The 19,026-nt window shown below is 42.8% G+C and overlaps 1 protein-coding gene across 4 annotated transcripts in view; it reads right to left on the bottom strand.

Annotated features, from left to right (window-relative positions):
* Positions 1-17,756, bottom strand: part of NCK2 (NCK adaptor protein 2) — an 88,838-nt gene extending 71,082 nt beyond the window's left edge. Inside the window, exons 1-3 of one of the 4 annotated variants that reach the window (XM_039327705.1) lie at positions 17,384-17,756; positions 15,063-15,149; positions 14,015-14,196 (exon numbers count right to left, since the gene is read on the bottom strand). The gene's annotated coding sequence lies outside the window, so the exon portion shown is untranslated. Of the gene's footprint in view, positions 1-14,014; positions 14,197-15,062; positions 15,150-16,350; positions 16,371-17,383 lie in introns of those variants that run through there. The other 3 variants (XM_039327706.1, XM_039327704.1, XM_039327702.1) reach the window with 3 other exon arrangements.
* Between the last annotated feature and the right edge of the window lie 1,270 nt (positions 17,757-19,026).

The following is a 19,026-nucleotide window of genomic DNA, read 5'->3' as shown; positions in this document are numbered from 1 at the left end:
AACCCACAGGAACTGGCAAGATAAATCACCTCCTTTTCTTCCTGTCTCTGGGAAACTCAGAAAATTCCTACCCACATATAACATGGTTACTTTCTGAACTATTACTTCTGAAAAGGTTCAGTCTACAATAATGGAAATTCCCACAATATAGCAATCAGATGCCATCTCTGCAGGAGTTTAAATAAACTCAGTCACTATTCTCAGCAAACTTCATTATGGTCATTGACAAAAAGACAAAAGACAAATTCAGCAAACTGTAATAAAACTAAATCATCATAATATTTATTTATTAAAAATTATTTTGCAAATAGTAAACCAAAATTAGCCATATTTAGGAATCACATAGTTGGTTCTATTTACAGTAGATAGAATGAAGCTGGGTGGTCTGGTCACCTGATGAGATGGTAAGTTTATTTTTATTGACTTGATTTGTTAAGGCTGTCAAACTCCACTCCAGATGCTTATAGTAGGCCAATACATAAATTAAACATGACTGGCTGAACCAAAAACAAAACTCCCCAATATACAAGTAAGACTAAACAGGGGCTCCACAAATACCCAAATTCCAGGACTTGGAACAGGGTCAGATGTTAAGCCTCTTCTAGAACCCTAGGAGAACGGGAGCCATATATATCTCCATGAGGATGCTGTTGCAGAAGGGGCGTTGTCTTACCTGAACGCCTTTTCTCAGCAGGATGATGTAGAGTCCAAATGGATGGGTTCTATGACGGCCTTCCTGCCTGGCAGACTGGGTAAAAACTTCGGCCACACCCCTTCCTTTGGGCGTGACCCCAGTTTTGACTTAGGCGAGAAACTTTGTTGGAATTAACCTTGCAGCTCTTTATTATATCTTTATTATAACCCTGCCTAGACCTATCCTCTGGGTGGGCTTGGACTCTACATCATCCTGCTGAGAAAAGGCGTTCAGGTAAGACAACGCCCCTTCTCCAGCAGGATGGCTGTAGAGTCCAAATGGATGGGACATACCAAAGCCCTCATGTCCCCCTGGGAGGGAATGTCTAGGCTACCGAACTCTGAGCAGATACGACTTGTTGAAGAACTCTTCTGCCAAAAGCCGCGTCTGCTGCTGCTAGGGAGTCTAAACGGTAATGTCGAATAAAAACCGAAGGTGAGGACCAGGTTGCGGCCCTGCAAATCTCTTCCACCGGAGCTTGCGTTAGCCACGCCGCAGATGTAGCTGCGCTCCGAGTTGAGTGAGCAGTCACCTGAGTGGGTGCTGGCAAATCCTGTGAGACGTAGGCCTGCGCTATGCAGGCTCTGATCCACCTGCCTATGGTGGAAGGAGATACCTTCTTTCCCATAGTTGCTGGTTGAAAGGACACAAATAATGCTTCAGTCTTTCGGAAAGCCGAGGTGCGTTTCACGTAGAAACACAGCGCTCTCCGCACGTCCAGCTTGTGCCATCTGTGTTCTAGTCTATGTTTGGGTCTTGGACAGAAATCAGGAAGCGAAAGTTCCTGAGATCTGTGAAAGATGCTATTTACCTTCGGAATGAAGGTCGGGTCTGGTCTAAGAACGACCCTGTCTTTGAAAAAGGTACACAGATCCTTCCTTACTGACAGTGCTGCTAGTTCTGAGATTCTTCTTGCTGAAGTAATTGCCACAAGGAAAGCTACCTTCAGTGATAGGTGATGGAGTGAGCATGTTTCAAGAGGTTCGAAGGGTGCTGATGTCAAGGCTAGAAGGACCTTAGGCAGGTTCCAGGACGGGTACCTGTGTATGACTGGGGGCTTTGTGTTAGATGCCCCTTTTAAAAAGGCATTAATAGCTGGATGCTGTGCTAGGGAAGTTAAGTTGTCGCAGGAGAGTACAGTTGAGAGGGCCGATATCTGTCTGCGGATAGTATTGACTGACAGGCCCTTATTAAGACCCTCCAGTAGGTAATCTAGGATATTGGGAATAGATACTGCGGTCGGGTCTAGGTGAAGCGAAGCGCACCACCTACAAAATCCCTTCCACGTAGCGTCATAAATCCTATTAGTGGACGCTCTTCGTGATGCCTGTATGATCGATATCACCCCTGCAGAATAAGATTGTTTAGTTAAGCTTTGCCGCTCAAATGCCAAGCGGCTAGTTGTAGCCACTGGGGATCTGGGTGTACAAGCTTGCCCTGACTGAGTTTTACCTTGTCCGGGGGGATCCTCCACGGAGGTGATATCGAAAGGTCCACGAGGTCGGCAAACCACGGGCGCCGTGGCCAGTGAGGGGCAATGCAGACCATTTCTGCGCCCTCCAGGATCATCTTGCGTATGGTTGCCGGTATTAATGGCAGTGGTGGGAAGGCGTACAGGAGTTGCGCCGGCCACCGGCACCTGAGAGCATCCGTTCCCTCCGATCCCGGGGACGGGAATCTGGAGAAGAACCTGGGGAGCTGTGTGTTCTTGTGGTTGGCAAATAGATCTAGGTGCGGTTGTCCGAACCTCCGGGAGATCTCCTCGAAGAGAGCCGGGTCCAGACGCCATTCCGACTGGTCCACCTTGGCTCTGCTCAGGGAGTCTGCCTGGGTGTTTGTCTCCCCTGAGATGTGTTCCGCTCTGATGGAACTCACATTGGCTTCTGCCCACCGAGACAGAGCCAATGCTTCCTTCATTAGTTCCACTGATTTCGTTCCTCCCTCCTTGTTTACATGCGCCTTGGCTGCTACATTGTCTGTAAGCACGAGGACGTGCCTCCTCGTTACTAGGTGTGAGAAATGACGGAGGGCCAGGTGTATGGCCCGGAGCTCTAGCCAGTTGATGCTGTGTGACAGGTCCTTCTGACCCCACTGGCCCTGTGCTATCTGGGTCCCCAGATGGGCTCCCCATCCGAACAGGCTCGCATCTGTCGTGAGCGTGACCCTGTTCGGTTCCCTGAATATGCTCCCCTTGAGTGTCATGGGGGATAGCCACCATTTTAGTGATTTCATCACCTGTGCTGGTACCGGCACTCTCCTGCTGGAGGTGCTGAGGTTCCTCCTCTGGTAGGGTAGGAGGAACCACTGCAACTCCCTCGAGTGGAGCCTTGCCCATGGGATGATGCCCATGCAAGATATCATCTTCCCCAGGAGCTTCGAGAGTTGTAGCAAGGGCACTCTCCTGATCTTTTGAATTTGGTGGATTAGCTTGGATATGCTGATCAGTCGCTCCTGGGAAAGGAATACCCTGCACTGTGACGTGTCTATCACCGCGCCCAGGTGTTGCAGTCTCCTTGAGGGAATGAGGTGGCTCTTGTTTAGATTGACCGAGAATCCGTGCCCCTGTAGGGTTCGGATCGTGGTCTTGAGATCTGCCCTTGCTTGTTCCTGAGATCTGGACTGAATCAAGATGTCGTCCAGATAAAACTGTACGCGAACCGGCATCAGCCTGAGATGGGCTGCTATTACAGCTAGGATTTTGGTAAATACCCTTGGTGCTGAAGATAGTCCGAAGGGTAAGGCCCTGTATTGGTAATGCCGGCCCGCGTAGGTAAATCTGAGGAATTTCCGGTAGCTGGGATGGATGGGAATGTGTAGGTACGCCTCTGTGAGATCTATTGAGGATAATAGATCGTCTTCCCTGACGCTGGCTAGGATGGACTTCAATGAGTGCATCTTGAACTTCCTGTACTTTATGAAATGATTCAGGCCCTTCAGGTCCAATATTGCTCTCCACCCTCCTGATGTCTTTGGAATAACGAAGAGGATGGAATAAAATCCTCTTCCCTCCTCTTCCTTTGGTACCCTCTCTATGGCTTGAATTGACAGGAGGTGAGCTATGGCCGAAGTTATCAGCCTCGTCTTGTGTACCTTTCTGGAGATGGGGCATCTGATGAACCGGCTTGGTGGGGGAGAACAAAAGTCTAAGGTCAGGCCATGCCTGATCGTTTCCAAGACCCAGGCGTCGGTGGTGGTCTGCTCCCAGACCTCGATGAAGTTTCCTAACCGACCCCCGATGGGAGTGTCCTGTTTGGCGTCACTTGGTACGCTTAAAGGATCTGCCTCCCGCTCCCCTATATGGGCGTCTGGACTGGAACTGGCCTCTGGCTCCCGGGCTTTGGCGATCCTGGGTTCGATCCTGTCTCGGATAGAAGGATCGTGAGCCTCTGGGCCAGTCCCAGGATTGCCCTGATCGAAAGGGCTGTCTCCATTCCCAGGGGCTTCCTGGGCGGGAGCCCTGTCTCCGGAAGTCCTGACTGCCTCTCCTGTCTAACTTCTTTGATGGATGCACTAGGATTTTTTTCTTGTCTCTGCCTTCGCTGACGTGTGGGTCCAGAATGGAACCAAACAGGGCTTCTCCACTGTATTTGGACGTCGAAAGACGCCATTTGGACCTCAGGTCTGTCTTCCAATTTTTGAGCCACAGTAGCCTTCGCGAGGCCACTGTGGCCGCAATGGACCTTGCCGCATACTTTGTTGCGTACAGTGAAGCGTCAGACACGAATTGAGAGGCCGCGAGGAGCTTGGCCAATGTTTGGTGTACTCTGACCTGGTCTGGAGGCACCGTGCCTTGCAGTTCCCTCAGCCACATGATACTGGCCCTCGCGAAGAATGATGATGAAGTGGCTGCTCTGGCCGCCCAGGCTGCAGCCATATGGGAACGCCGGAGGGAGTGTTCAAATTTCTTCTCCTCAGGTCTCAAGACCTCCGCCATGTCTCCTGGAATCGCGGAGGTAGAAAATAATGAGATCAAGGGGTTATCTACAGTGGGAACCTCTAACATGTTAGAGAAGGAGGGAGATAGGTTGAAAAGCTTTCTTTCCGCGCTGTTAGGTGCCGGTGGGCTCGCAAGTGAGGACCATTGTTCCTCCAGCGTGGTCATAAAGACCTCCGCACATGGGATGTACTTATCCTGTGGAACCTTTTTGGCAAATAGAGGATTGGCCTCCTTGCTTGTTGAGGGCTTCTCATCCTGTACTGATGTTAGGTTGACTGTGGAAACTGCCTTTATCAGGAGTGATTTTAGGAGCGCTGGGTTAAAGAGGCCAGAGCTTGTCGCCTGCTCAGGTGCGGTCTCCTCGTCCTCCGAGAGGGGCATGTCTGACATGTCCAGGTCTACTGAGTCACCCTCTCCCAGTTGAGAGGAAGTTTCAGAGATGCTGGTAGGGGGCGGCCTAGCCCGTCCCTTACGGGGTGTGTGAAAGGCCACTTGCCCCTTAGAAGCCATGAACTGGGAGAATGCATCCTGCATGAATGCATGAAATTGTGCCGACCATATGTTCTCCTGCGCCTTGTCGTTGGGGTGAGGCGCTGGAGTGTGGTCGGGTGAAGAAGCTGGTGAGGAGGGATTGGAGGAATCTAACTGTTCAGTTTCCCCAGGAGGAGACCAAGTCTTGAGCACTTCCTCGGCAGTAGGTTCTGTGCTGGGTGCCACCCCTGGGACAGGGGAAACCAAATTTGTCCCATTGACATTGGTTCTCTGTGCTCTGCTAATTTGCCTTTCTAAAGCCAAATGTCTCCTCAAAGCCTCTCGCTCAGCCGTTTTGGACTGTCCCTTCTGAGAAAGGTGCTTTGTTTTAGCTTTCTTCTTCCCCCCCACCTCTGATTCAGAAGATCTGCGTTTTTGTTGTTGCTGTGGGGGGGACAATTGAGGGACCTGTGTGACTGAATACGAGACATTGTCTGCCATTGTGCCAGACACCCCGAGTAGGCAATGCCTGGAAAGGGGGAATGAGATACGCAGATCAGATGCAGATGCTTGGGGCTGTGCCCTCTTCTGCCTATACAAACAATGGCCGGACAGACAGGAATCTTTGGACAGAAGATCCTGCAAGGCAGTGACTAAAGGTCACTATAGGAACAGTTAGGAAAAGAAAAAATATTCCTCCTCACCTCCTCACCTAGTCCAGACAAAAGTAGTTTATATCTCTCTCTCCCCCGGTCTGTGGCTGTGGTAGCAGACCACGCTCAGAACTGATAGAGGTTCTAATCTTTTATTCCTCTTCCTTCCTCTTGCCCAAGTGTCTTAATGTAAAGGAAAAAAGCGGCGGCTAAACTGCTCGTTTAAAATGGCGAATGGGAGGAAGCCCCGCCTCCCAATAGTAGCCGGATGAGCCACGAGGCTCCAACAATGGCGGGTCTTTAATAGCCAGCAATAGGGTAATTAACCGGCTTGAATGGCTCTTTTGTCCTTAAGGGGGCTGTGCCTCTCCGCTGGGGGAGAAAAAACGGCGCTGAGGCTCTGCCGGTCGGTTTGGGCGCGCTGCGCTTCTCGCGCCGCTCAGCTGATCAGCGCTCTGTTTTCCCGCGCCGCTCAGCTGTTTGGCGCTGAACGGCGCCTCAGCTCCTCCGCCGGACCGAGTGGCCTCCGTGCCACTCAGCTGCCCGGCGGGTGGTCCGGGAAATGTCCCCGCGCCAAACAGCTGTTTGGCGGGTCGGGGATCCGCGGAAGATCCACTGACCGGCCCGAGCCCCCCTGGCTAACCGCCCTGGCGATCTCTCACCACTCCGACGATCCTGGCTGGGAGTCCGTCGGTGTTCTATTCCTCTGCCCGGGATCCCTGCCTGCTGCAAAAAAGGGGAGGAAAAAAAAAAAAAAAAACTGGAAGAGGATATTCTTTTCTTTGTGAAAACTCTTCTTTCCTAAGAGCTGCTTCTCGCACTTCTACCAGGCTTCGAGACTGAGTCAAAACTGGGGTCACGCCCAAAGGAAGGGGTGTGGCCGAAGTTTTTACCCAGTCTGCCAGGCAGGAAGGCCGTCATAGAACCCATCCATTTGGACTCTACAGCCATCCTGCTGGAGAAAATAAAGACTGCAATAGAGAAGGCATGTTTTGCAGTCCCTTAAAATGACAACATTCAATTGATGGATCTGCAGCATGCACACTTTGCCTGAATACAATTGATAGGAGGAACAATTGGAGATGTGCTGCATCTTGTAGTTCTGGGCGTCTTTGTAATAAGGGCAATATAACCAAAACATGATTAGGTTTCAATAACTCCGTCACCTTTTGTTTGAATCTTTCCTTCAAGCAATTATTCGAAGGGTATTAAGTTTTGCAAGAGTTAGAATTTGGGAACCATAATTTGGTTTAAACATGTTGAATTTGGGAACCATAATTTGGTTTAAACATCTTGATGGCTTGAAAAAAAGGGAGAGCAACTATGCAGGTAGGTAGGATAGCCAGATCTAATTGGGTTTCCAGAACCATGGCACACTAATTAAGGGCTGCCATGCACCTCACTTCCCATTATCAGGATATCAGGTGAAAAATATCCTATTCCAAGATTAAATAAAATCATCAGTTAAAATCAGAGGAATCAAGTCCATGGGAGAAAATAGTATCTTGAGCCAATATGAGAGAATTTCAGTTTTAATCTATCTAGCCTTGTGACCCCAAAACAAATAAGGAACACAGAACTTTCCAAAGAGGTGAAGGGCCCATAGGGTTCCATTGGGGGACTATACAAAAAATTAGTTTCTGGATTCTAGCCAAAAGTATATTTAGTGCAAAGTTATGACTAATGCATTTTAGAATAATATAAAGATCATGGGACTGTTAAAACTAAATATCTGAATGTGTTTATATTCTTAAGTATGATTTAGCTCTATTAACAATTACTGTATTTTCCGGCATATAAGACGACTTTCTAAAGCGCGGAAATCGGCCCCGAAGTCGGGGGTCGTCTTATAAACCGAGTCGTCTTATACGCCGGAAATTACAGTAGTTTCCAGCAGATAAAACAACTTTCTAGGCATGGAAATCGGCGCCAAAGTCGGGGGTCGTCTTATACGCCGGGTCGCCTTATATGCCAGAAAATACGGTACCTCATTATACATTTCAGCATTCTTTTTTCTGTTCACCATCAAAGCTGGTTACAGGTTAGATATCACAATGTTTTGATTGCTTCCTTTATGGATAAAGTTCAATACAATTAAAATTAGAAAAACAAAGAAACTTCCTTTTAAGAAGTGCCATTTCCAACCCTTAAGAAACTAATAAGTACTCAATAATGTTGTATCTACGCATCTCCTACGGTAATATTAAACTAAAACAGTAAAATGTTTCATGGTTAGCTCGCAGGGAAAATATTATTTTAGTCAGTTATTTCTACAACTCAATCTTGCAGCTAAAATTATTTTTAACACTTCAATCACATACTAAAAATATGTAAAACTGTTTGGAACTATATGGAAGGCAGGTTTGTAGAGTGACCATCACATCTACAGTTTCAGAACCATGAAATATTTTAGAAGGATATTGTGTACTTTAGACAGAAAGATGTGTAAATGTTGGAAAAGTTACCAATGTCCCTAATGTCTTATTTCCACTGTGTGTCTAAAATCCACATAACATATACAACATTTAAAACATTCCAAGCTTTTATATTAAGAATGACCACTTTCCCCCATCTTATTAAAACTATTTAGGAATAATGCTAAACTATAGCTGCATAACATTAAGATTTGCATATAATGATATGGTTCATTGAGCAAGGTTTGCTTTATTAGTTTGCTCATTACAAGAGTCAAAAAAGGTATCTTCTGCTGATGTATGGAGCAAGCTAAGATGTCATAATCTGAACAAAATAAATAATGCAAGCTAGTGAAAAGAGCTGAGCATCTACTTTTTTGCCATTCATCCATAAAATCTTGAGAAGACCTCTGCTAAACCAAGGAAGAGGTCATCTAATCCAGCACTTTACATCACTCAGCAGCCAAACAGGGGCATTCAAGAAGCTTCCCAACAGTTGGTATTTAAAATTTGAAGCTTACTTGAGGACTGCTACTAAGATCTTTACCCACCATTGAATTTGTCCAATCCCCCTTTAAAGTAAACACTATTGAGCTCAGCTAAGCTACTGGAGACTATATGGACATATACATTTAGTTTTTTCCAAGCACAGATAGTCCTTGACTTTCTGCTGGTTAATTACCATACAATTACAACAATCTTGGAAAGGGTGCATTACGGTCTGCAAAGGGAAAGGGTGCATTACGGTCTGCAAAGCTCTTGTGGCCATTATAAAATGTTGCATGCATGTGCACATGCACGCACAATTACATGATTGCATTTTGGGTACTTGGCCATCAGTTTTACAACTGTTTGCAGTGTCTTGTAGTCACATGACTGTGATTTCCAATGTTTTTTCCAGTTTCCAACAAAAAAACACTGATTTGGGAAAAATGAACACTCTTATGGCTGTGTGTTTTGTTTAATAACTGCATGTTTTAGACCTTACAATCACATGATATGCTTAATGACCACTGTAAAAACTGTCATAAAAATTGGGTCCAGTCATGTAGGTGTCTCGACATAGAACTAGCACAACTTAAACCAAAATTATGCTCCCAATTGCAGTCATAAGTTAAGGACTATCTGTAGACAGAAGTACTACTTCTTTCAAGATTTTCTGTTTATTGGTTTGCTTTATGGTCTAGACTCTAGACTATATTCCCTGGAAAATACCATTACTCTCACAATTATAATAACTATTTTTAAAAAAATCCTTTTAAGCTTCTCAGTATAAACAAGATTGGCTAAAAGCTACCTCTTAGTGAGACTATCCATTTTAAAGTTACTTAAACTGAAAGTCAATATCATATTGGATGCAGCAATCGAATAATGAGACTGAGGGGCTCATTCTGGCTGCACAAGAAGTCTTAAGAACAAATGCATATAAAGCCAGGATTGAGAAGAAAGCAATAGACAGCAAATGCTGTCTCTGCAAAAAGCTGAATAAAAACAGTGGACCACCTAGTTAGCTGCCGCAACAAGATTGCACAAACTGATTATAAAGATCCTCATGACAAAGTAGCAACAACACTGCATTGGAATTTCTGTAAGAAATACCATTTGCCTGCAAGTAACTACTGGTGGGACCACAAAATAGACAAACTCATAGCAGTGCTCTGGGATTTTAGAATTCAAATAGACAAGCATCTGCCACACAACATTCAAACTTAACAACTGTTGATAAGAAAGACAATGTGGCAGTATCTGGAGACAGGAGAATAGAAAAATATCTGCAAAAAGAAGTAGAACTGTGGCAAAAGAAAGAAAAATAATATCAATAGTAATAGGCAAGGTGGGTGCAACCCCCAAACATCTGGAGCACCACTTTAACACTATCTACATGGACAAAATCCCCATCAGTTAACTGCAAAAGACAGCTTTACTTGGAACAGCTTACATCCTGCCACTATATCTCTAATACCATCAAACATCTGCCTATCCAAAGTCCTTGAGAAAGTCTTGATACATGGAAAAATACAACAAATCCAGTCTAAACATCTGACGGATTGTGCAACAAAGCATAATAATAAAAACTTAAATACAGCTCTACTCCCAAAGACTATGGGGACAATCAAAGAAATTACATTCAACAGAAGATTAAAAAAAAGGGAAGTGTGACAGACCAGATGGAACAAAGCAAATCTCCCTTATTCTCGCAGAATGGAGCTATCCATATCCCAGAGGAACCTTATTCCAGAGCACACAAGTGCTGCTACCCAGAGTGCCAACCATTGCAAAATTTGGATAGGCAACACTACAGAGACAGGCAATGACAATTAAGTACTCTGAATGGAACCAAACTAGGACTCAGTGTATTATATGGGCATACTGATGCATGGCTACCATCCCCACCCCAACAACAACACTTAGTGGAACTGGTTCTGGACAAAGGAAGAAAACTGCCAAAAAAAGAGTTACCCCATCTCCAGGATGCAAAACCAGCTCAAAAGGATATGTGGTCAATGGTGTTGAAGCCAATGAGAAATCAAGGAGCACACGGATGGATGCACCCTTTTTATCTTGGTCATCAACAAGCACAACCAAGGCTGTCTCAGCACTAAAGCCTGGTTTGAAACATGAATGAAACAGATCTAGATATTCTATTTTTTCCCAGGGTTCTCAACTGCAGCCTGACAAGTGATGTATTTTTGTTCTGATCTGAGTCAGAATCTGGGGCAGCAAAATGCCAGTGGAAGAAAGGAAGCACCCAAGACACTGGAGCCTGGAAGTTGATGGAATGGCATGGGCCTGGTTGTTATACAAGTTAATAAGGTGATTTTTAAATGTTTTGAGCCATTTTCTTTCTGTAAAGTTGGTTTTTGATTTCTATTTTCCACAGTGAGTGGACAGGTAGCTATATAAATCAAATAAATCTCACTGTTTTCTCTAACTGCAGGTCATGTAAGTTTAAAAAGCTGTGGTCTCATATACAACATCTTTCCAAATATCAAATTGAAAGTTATTGTTACTTTGCTTCCTCTTTCTTAAGCAGTCCAGTTCATGAGAATACTTCCCTCTGTTATGACTCTGACTTGACCTTCTGTGATATCTGAAATCATTCTAGAGAATCCCCAACCCCTAGAAAGAGGTTTTCAGTACAAATCTTTAGTGAGTTTGAGGAAATTAGTGAAGAAGTTAAATCAAAGGCACTGCTGGACATAAACCATTGTGTTTTACTTGTTAATTAAATAAGAATCTGAACAGGAACAAACCCTGCATATCTTTTAATCCATTTCAACTCTGTATTACTTCCTTAATTATTTAGAATGAAGGCATACCGATTGATTATACTGTATCTGATGTCTGTGGCTGTATAATTTATTTCTGTCATCCTTCAAAATGAATCAAGTGTAGGTGGCAAAGAGAACAAAATGTATTACTGTGCTTCAGCTGCCTGTTGGAATATTGTCAGTCCTAATTGTGGGTCATTTTCTGCCTAACTTCCCATTAATCAGAAATAAAAATTATTTTTCATTAAATTATTGCAAGCTTATCAACTGTAAAAACATTGAAAGTAAAATTATTAAGGCTACATTAAAGATTTTCATGCCTTATAATGCTGGTTCTGAAAGGATCCATTTATACTTAATAAACTAAACTTTTTAAAATATATAATGGGAGTGTTACAATTAGATACAAGAGCTGCCTAAAATATTTGAAAGACTCATCCACAACATTTGGGAGTATCCATAATGACTCTTCTCAAGTTAAAGCAGCCTTATCTCTGAGAAAGTTTAGGTAGCTGCTTTGGAAGGTATGCCCAGCTGTGTTGGCAATTATGAATAGATATAACCATTTTTTTGGGCTGGGAAAAAAACAGCAGGCAGACTAGGGCATTTATTAAACAGTGAAACCTAGATTTTGCTTTACAATGGACTTTGTATGCAGTAGACCAAATTTCCATAGTAATTGATGTCATTTGCATAAATTATGTCATTTTCCATAGATTTATATCATTTTAGTAATAACCACTTTATGCAAATGGCTAAATGGACTCAAGTAAGTGATCTCAACTGCATAATGATATCACAGCCGTGATGCAAAATGATACAGGTGACATAATATATGTAATCTATGTAATTATAATAAATTGTATTTAATAGAAATTTGTAAATAACTGATAACCTCTTCCTCTCTATTGGAAATGCCCCATGATACAAAGAAACCTTTAGGAAACTGATTCACTTAACATGCAAGCTTAACTAGTATGATGAGGTATCTACAATTTACCCTGGAAAAAACTAAAGCTGGGAATACTTTTTTCAAAATTATTGTGAAACAAAAATTTTGTGAAACATGACTGCAGCACTGAAATAATGATACTCTTCATTTTAATAAATAATTGTTGAGTTTAGTGTATGTTGTCAGCTATGATTCTACAAGTATTATTTAAGGCTTAAAATCTTAAATATTTTCTTTTATAGAACATAAATTGAATTAATAATGGACCTCACTCAAAATAGAAAAAAATGTTCCAAATAGAAAAAATGTTCCAAATATATAATGAAACACTATATAATAACGTATAGAAAATTAATGAATAAATAAAAACACTAAACATCACAAGTAAATCACAGGAATACTGGACCCAGTTAGAAAAAGCTATGAAATTACTTATTTGACATACACACAAAGTAACAATGAAACATCTCTTCAGAAGTCAATGTAGTTACTACAAAATATATAATAGGAGCATTTTCTAGTTATTAGTGAAGTCTAAATCATAACATATGCACAAATACAGTTGACCTAAAAACAATCTGGCATTTTAAATTTACAGTTGTGTTTCATCCTAAGTATTCCGAATTCCAACATTCAGCTGAAATAGCTGAGTCTGATTTGTCATTTATACATAATGCAGCTAGTGAAATTAATAAAACTATTTAGTAGGATATATAACTTGTGTTCCTGTCATACTAATCAATTTTATTTAATTTAAGTCTAAGGATTCATCATGTTATATGATTAGAGGAAATTATAAAAAAAATCCTAAACTTACAATATTATTATATCTCCACTCACTATATTTACTTCTGGAGAGAATCTGCAGAGAATTCACTTTCTACAATAAAACTATCAATAAACATTCATCACTAAACAAGCAGGTGATGTATGAAAATGTTGATGGGTAAGCCATGTAAAAGATGCCAAAGAACAATGCTGAACCCATAAAAGACTTCAGGGAACACCAACTAGGGCAGACTAAAGCTTATTCCCTGAACATGATTATTATCCAGTAATTAAGCATCAAGTCAGGACAAACCTATCTGTTGCACCATTTGTCTTCCGAATATGGTACATAGACCAACACATATTGATGCATATCAGTGTTAAAACAAATACGCACAAGTTCTTTCACCATGATTAAAACTCAATACAAACTTTACTGATAGGCTCCCTAAAGACTATTAATGCTGTTTTCAAATAAACGGAAGTAAACAGGCATCCTGTGCAAGGTATTAAATGTGCATGAGACATTTATGCGCGTTTGTCTGTGTCTTCAGTCCTTGATCTTGTCATGTTCCACTAGATGGTTTGAAGAAGATTTAGTAACTTCTTATGATCTTTCACTGCAAAGTTTTATTTGCAATGAATAGCATACCTGAAAACCTATTCCACAAGATCAGGAAGTAAGGAAGATGCCAGCATCTGCAATCACTTGTCCTTCACACACATTTAAATATCCTGTTTAGGCAGAATGACTGACTACAGCTAGAAACATATTTAATGCTATACTACTTATTAAGATTTTGTTTATCCCATCTCTATTATTTTTACAAATAACTCAAAGTTGCAAACATACCTAATACTCCTTTCTGTATTTTCTCGCCAACAACAACCCTGAGATGAGTTTGGCTGAGGGAGAGTGACTGTCCAAAGTTATCCACCTGGCTTTCATGCCTAAGGCAGGACTAGAACACATCGTCTCCCAGTTTCTAGTCTGACTTGCAATAAAGGCTGTTTCTGAAGCAATTACCAGTATATCTAGTGATTGAAACACAAATATCTCATGTCTAAAGCAGTAGCATTATCCCTTTAAAATATATTCACAAATGAATTTAACAATATAATTTTCTATCTACACCTCTCAATGTCTCAAAAGAAACCATGACTGAAGAGCTTTAGTATATACCAAATAAAGTATATAGGGTAGCTGAAAATGCATATCAAGTATATTTGACATGCTGCATTATATTATACAAGAGCTAATTAAGACAAATGCAGATTGGTGGGCCCCAAGATAGCACTGTGGGAATGGCCATTATGTTTTAAAAAGGAGTCAGAGATGATTCTAGTAGTTACAGACCAACAGATATACTGAATATTATAGAGTACCCAAGCTTTTTGTCATTTACATTGGAAAATCCTGGATAGAAAATGAATGCATCCTACTTGAAAAAAAAGTTGAATTTAGAGAAGGCTGATCTACCATAGATCAAATAATCATTGTTCAACAGTTAAAAAGTACTCTGCAAGGTCAAAATCTCCACATACATACAGAAACTGTTGTAGATTTCAGGAATGCTTCTGATTTGGTAATCATTCTGAATAATTTTTATACTCAAGGTGGTGCTGATGCCTGATATTCATTTATTTCAGGTAACAGCAATAACATAGCTTTTACATGATATATAATTAGGTTCCTATCCTAACTACATAGTCTCAAAATAATATAAACTAACAGCAATATTACAGCTTCCTGGATCATCCAAAACCCAACATTACGGCTGGAGGATGGGCTAGAAAATGTGTAACCAACTGCATAAATAATAATAGCCATTTATTGGTTGAAGAATATTAATTTAATTTAATTTATTTAATTTAATAATTTAATTTCTTGAAAAGTTTACCTCCACATAATTTTCAGTGCAGATGGAAACAGCCTTGTGTTTCCATATTTCTTCCTCTACCTTTTTACTCTCCTTATGTTGAGCAAGCTAAAATGGGAATAAGGCAGCAAATTAAAGATAAAAACAAATAAAATTTTCAAAGAGAAGAATAATAGAATCATCCATCTCAGAAAATCCTCCAGCAGATTTTGAGAACATTTCCAAAACCAAGATTTGATGTGTGTGTATCCACAGTATTACAGAGCAGATTTAGTAGTAACCCATATAAGGAACATACCTGTTCTTCTGGATTAAGACTGTGATGTGTAATTTATTATACTGTATATTTTACAGAAAAATCCATATTAAGTTCCACACTATAATCACCTCTTTAATGTAATTCCAAGACCACTGGGAGAACTTACACTTCTTTTCTGTCAAAACAGAACAATTCTATAGTACATAATTGGCATAATTTTCATGACTGCATCAATTGAATCTGGATTAGGTTTTATATTGACTAGTGACTGATAACTGACTAAAAATTAATTCTGATTTTATACGTATCCTATATGAGTGATATAATACTTTACAAATTTTACAGTATTGTTTATCTATATAAATTTTATGAAGTTTTAAAGAGAATATAAAAAGTAACACAAACTAATACAGAATAAAACAGAGAAAATAAAAAATAAAAGTACAGAAAGATAAAAAGAAATAGAAATTTCCAATTTCCTTTGCAACAAAGATGATTAGTTATTTCTTCCTTTATAATTACAAAAAACCTTCCCTTTTTTCTATATTTTTATAACTATCAAAATCACAAATTAGCCACAAATATATTGTCTTTTGTTTAATAAAAGCAGTCAATTTAGCCATTTCTGCAAGTTCCATCATCGTCAAGCATGGGTAATGTGGAACTTATTAATCTTGTAAAAGTTTATTTGAGTTTGGGCTATATTATTAAAGCATTGTATTTAATAGTATAATATAAATTCTATATACTTATATTAACCAGTGTGCAGAGTCTATCTTATTTCCGTTTACTATTACAGGATGCCTTGTGTCATAGACATACGATATAGTTAGTGATTAATTTTATATTGTTCTATATCTGATCAAAATCTGGGAAAAGTTGAGAGATAATATCTGGCTTCTTTGGTTTTTTTTAAAAAAAGATGCATGGTCATACTTAATCTAAACTAAAAAGGGGTCAAAATTATCATAATTCCCTATTAAACTCTTATACAATAAACCTGATTTACAAGAAATATGCAAGGGATTAAACCAACAAGCAACTCCCCACCTTAATGAAAATAGTAGTCTATAGAAGTTTAGATGGTTTCCCAGAGTTTCCTGAAAGGTAGGTCATATTTATTACTGTGCATATGAAGAGGAAGTTCCTTTGACACAATCCATGTTATGAAGCGACTTCAGGCAAGGATATCACCATTCCCCACCCCGACAGAAAACAGCAGCTGACAAAAAATCAAGAGAGCAGGAGCCACAGCTACTCCATCTTAACTTCCAAAAGGCAGGTCTGGAGAAACACTCCCGGCTTTCAATCCAGTTTATCCATCATCCTATCCCTATCTACTTCTTAGAGAGCATTACTCTGGGGCCCATCGTCCCCGCCTTCGATTTCAATCGCTTTTCAACTCTTTCCACACTATGCACGAAGAGGGGGACTTTTCCCGGACTGCAAATCCTCTAGGAGGAAAGGGAGGTGGACCCCTGCCTACTTGCCACCCCGCATGGTCTCCTTCCAATCCACCTGATTCTCCCTCACAGGGCTTCGCAATTCCCACCCACTCAAAGCGGCTAGACTCCCTCCTCTTCTCTCCCACCCAAGGATTTTTCTGCACCCCCCCCCCTCTTCCCTTTCAGATCCCCACCCGAAACTCCTCCCTTGTGGGGAAGGGGGGGAAGAAACACTCTGCACCCTTTCCCTGCCCCCCTCCGGCCAAGAACACGAGTTCTCCTTTCTACCCCACACCTATAGGTTTGGTTGGGTCCCCCCCCCCATCCTTTAGTTTTAGGTGCTAAAATATTCTGTCAATAATCCTCCCGGTGTGCCCATCCCACCTCCCAGATCTTTCTCCCCGCCGAGCCGAAGGCATAGGGCGGGGAAGCTGAGCCCTGGGGTTTTCTCCTACCCGGGCGCCTTAGCTAGGCCCGGTGGCGACGGGACGGAAAGCGGCCGGCGGAGGGCTTCGCTGGGCAGGAGTCGGAAGGCGCTTCCCGCAACTCCTCGGACGCCCCGAGGCGGCAGCTGCTTCAAGTTTATGGCGGCTTTTCCCTCCCTTCCTCCCTCGGCGGCAGCCTTCCTTCCTTCCTACCTGCCTGCCCGCCTGCCGGTCTGTCTCTCCGGGCTCCGGCCCAGCGAGGGGCGCGGATGGGCAGGAAGAGGTGGCGGAAAGGAGAGGGGCGAGGAGAGATGGGCTGCCTTCGGCGGCGGGCTTCACTCTTTGTCTCGGCGGCGGCCGAGATCTGGGCTCGTGGCTCTTCCCTCGCCTTCCTTTGCTCAGAGGCGGGCAGCGCTCAAGGAGAGCTGCCGGTCTGGCACCGCCGCCTTTGCGGGCTTCTCTTCCACGCCCGTTCCCGGTCCGACGTGTCCAAGGCCCAGTGCTGCCGCTCGGCTCGGCTCAGCCTCGGCAACCCGGCGGCAGCAGCCACAGCTCCCGCCCCTCCCCTTCGCATAAGAGGCAGGCAGCTCCCTCCCCCTCCTTCTCCTCTCCGCCTGCCCCTTCCCTTCCTACCGCCGGGATCGCGCAAGAGAGAGGCGGAGATGCGAAGCCCACGAGTCCGCCCACCCATCCCCCGCTCCTTCTCCCGAGGAGGAGGATCTCTTGCCCCACCACCTTTTTTTCCCCCAAGTCCTGCTCTCCTCCATCCGGTCGACCAGGAAATGCCGAGGGGAGGAGTGAGAAAAAACGAACACGCACACACAATTATTGGAAGCGTGAAAATTGCCGAGTCTGGTTTTGCTTTTTTTTTTTTTCTCGTGTGCAGAACTGGAGAAGTTTGTGAGGGCTCTGTTTGCCGTCCCCGGGACACGATGGGTGGGACGGTGAGACCAAGCGCGGCGCTGGACGCTGACCCGAGGCAGGACTCGCGCCTGTGTCGCGTCAGACGCCAAACCGCCGTGTTGTGTTGGTTGTTAGCAGGAGGCGCCTTTCCCCACGCCCAGGGCTCTGCAATCGGGATTTTGCGATGTCTTCTTAACTGGGTCCCTGCCGGTCTGTCAGCCTCGTTCAATTTTCAAGGTCTGAAGAGATGAAGGTTTAGCAGCTCAAATCAGAGCTTCAGTTGATTCCAACCTATGATTTGCCAATCTAGGTCTTCCGTTTTGACGATGTGACTATGCATTACAAAATGCCCTCAAATCCATATAATATTTTACTCTAAAGAAGCCCAAAGCCGCGCCTCTGGCAAGGCGTAATTATAAATCCTGCTCCCGGCTCCTGCTTCCGCTGTCTCAAATGATGCTCAGTTCATTTGGAAAAGAGGCGGGGAACAACGTATTGTCTTGTTTGCCTTATTGGGCACGGGAGGACGGCGTTTCCTATTTCCCTGGAGAAACTTGATGGATTTAGACCAGTCCAAGTTTTCTGCGGGTCAAACAGGTTGCTGCCTAAAAAGAGAAAGCAGCCAATCCCGCTCCATGAATTTGCCACCTTTACAGAAAAGTCCTTCAGAAAAATGGACTTTCAGTCACTGGAATTACTTCCTGAGGATGTTCAAAAGAGAAAGAAATAATTTATCTCCACCCGTGGATGGGTTTTCGAAAGAAATGTGTTACAATAGGGCAGGATTACTTCCATAAATACTCCCTATTTAGCCTGTTCTGTATCAAGTTAGGTAAAACATACACAAAACGTACAGATAGCATTCCTAATAGAAGTATAAAGTTCCACAAGGACATAAAATCAGAATCATAAATGCAGTGTAATAATAGAATTATATAAAAACTATAAAGAAG

This window comes from Crotalus tigris, unplaced genomic scaffold (genome assembly GCF_016545835.1).
Source record: "Crotalus tigris isolate CLP2741 ecotype Arizona unplaced genomic scaffold, ASM1654583v1 scf7180000024366.1712601, whole genome shotgun sequence".
Lineage (NCBI taxonomy): Eukaryota > Metazoa > Chordata > Lepidosauria > Squamata > Viperidae > Crotalus > Crotalus tigris.
Note: the sequence above shows the minus strand (reverse complement) of the source record. Positions and strands in the feature narration are given on the sequence as shown.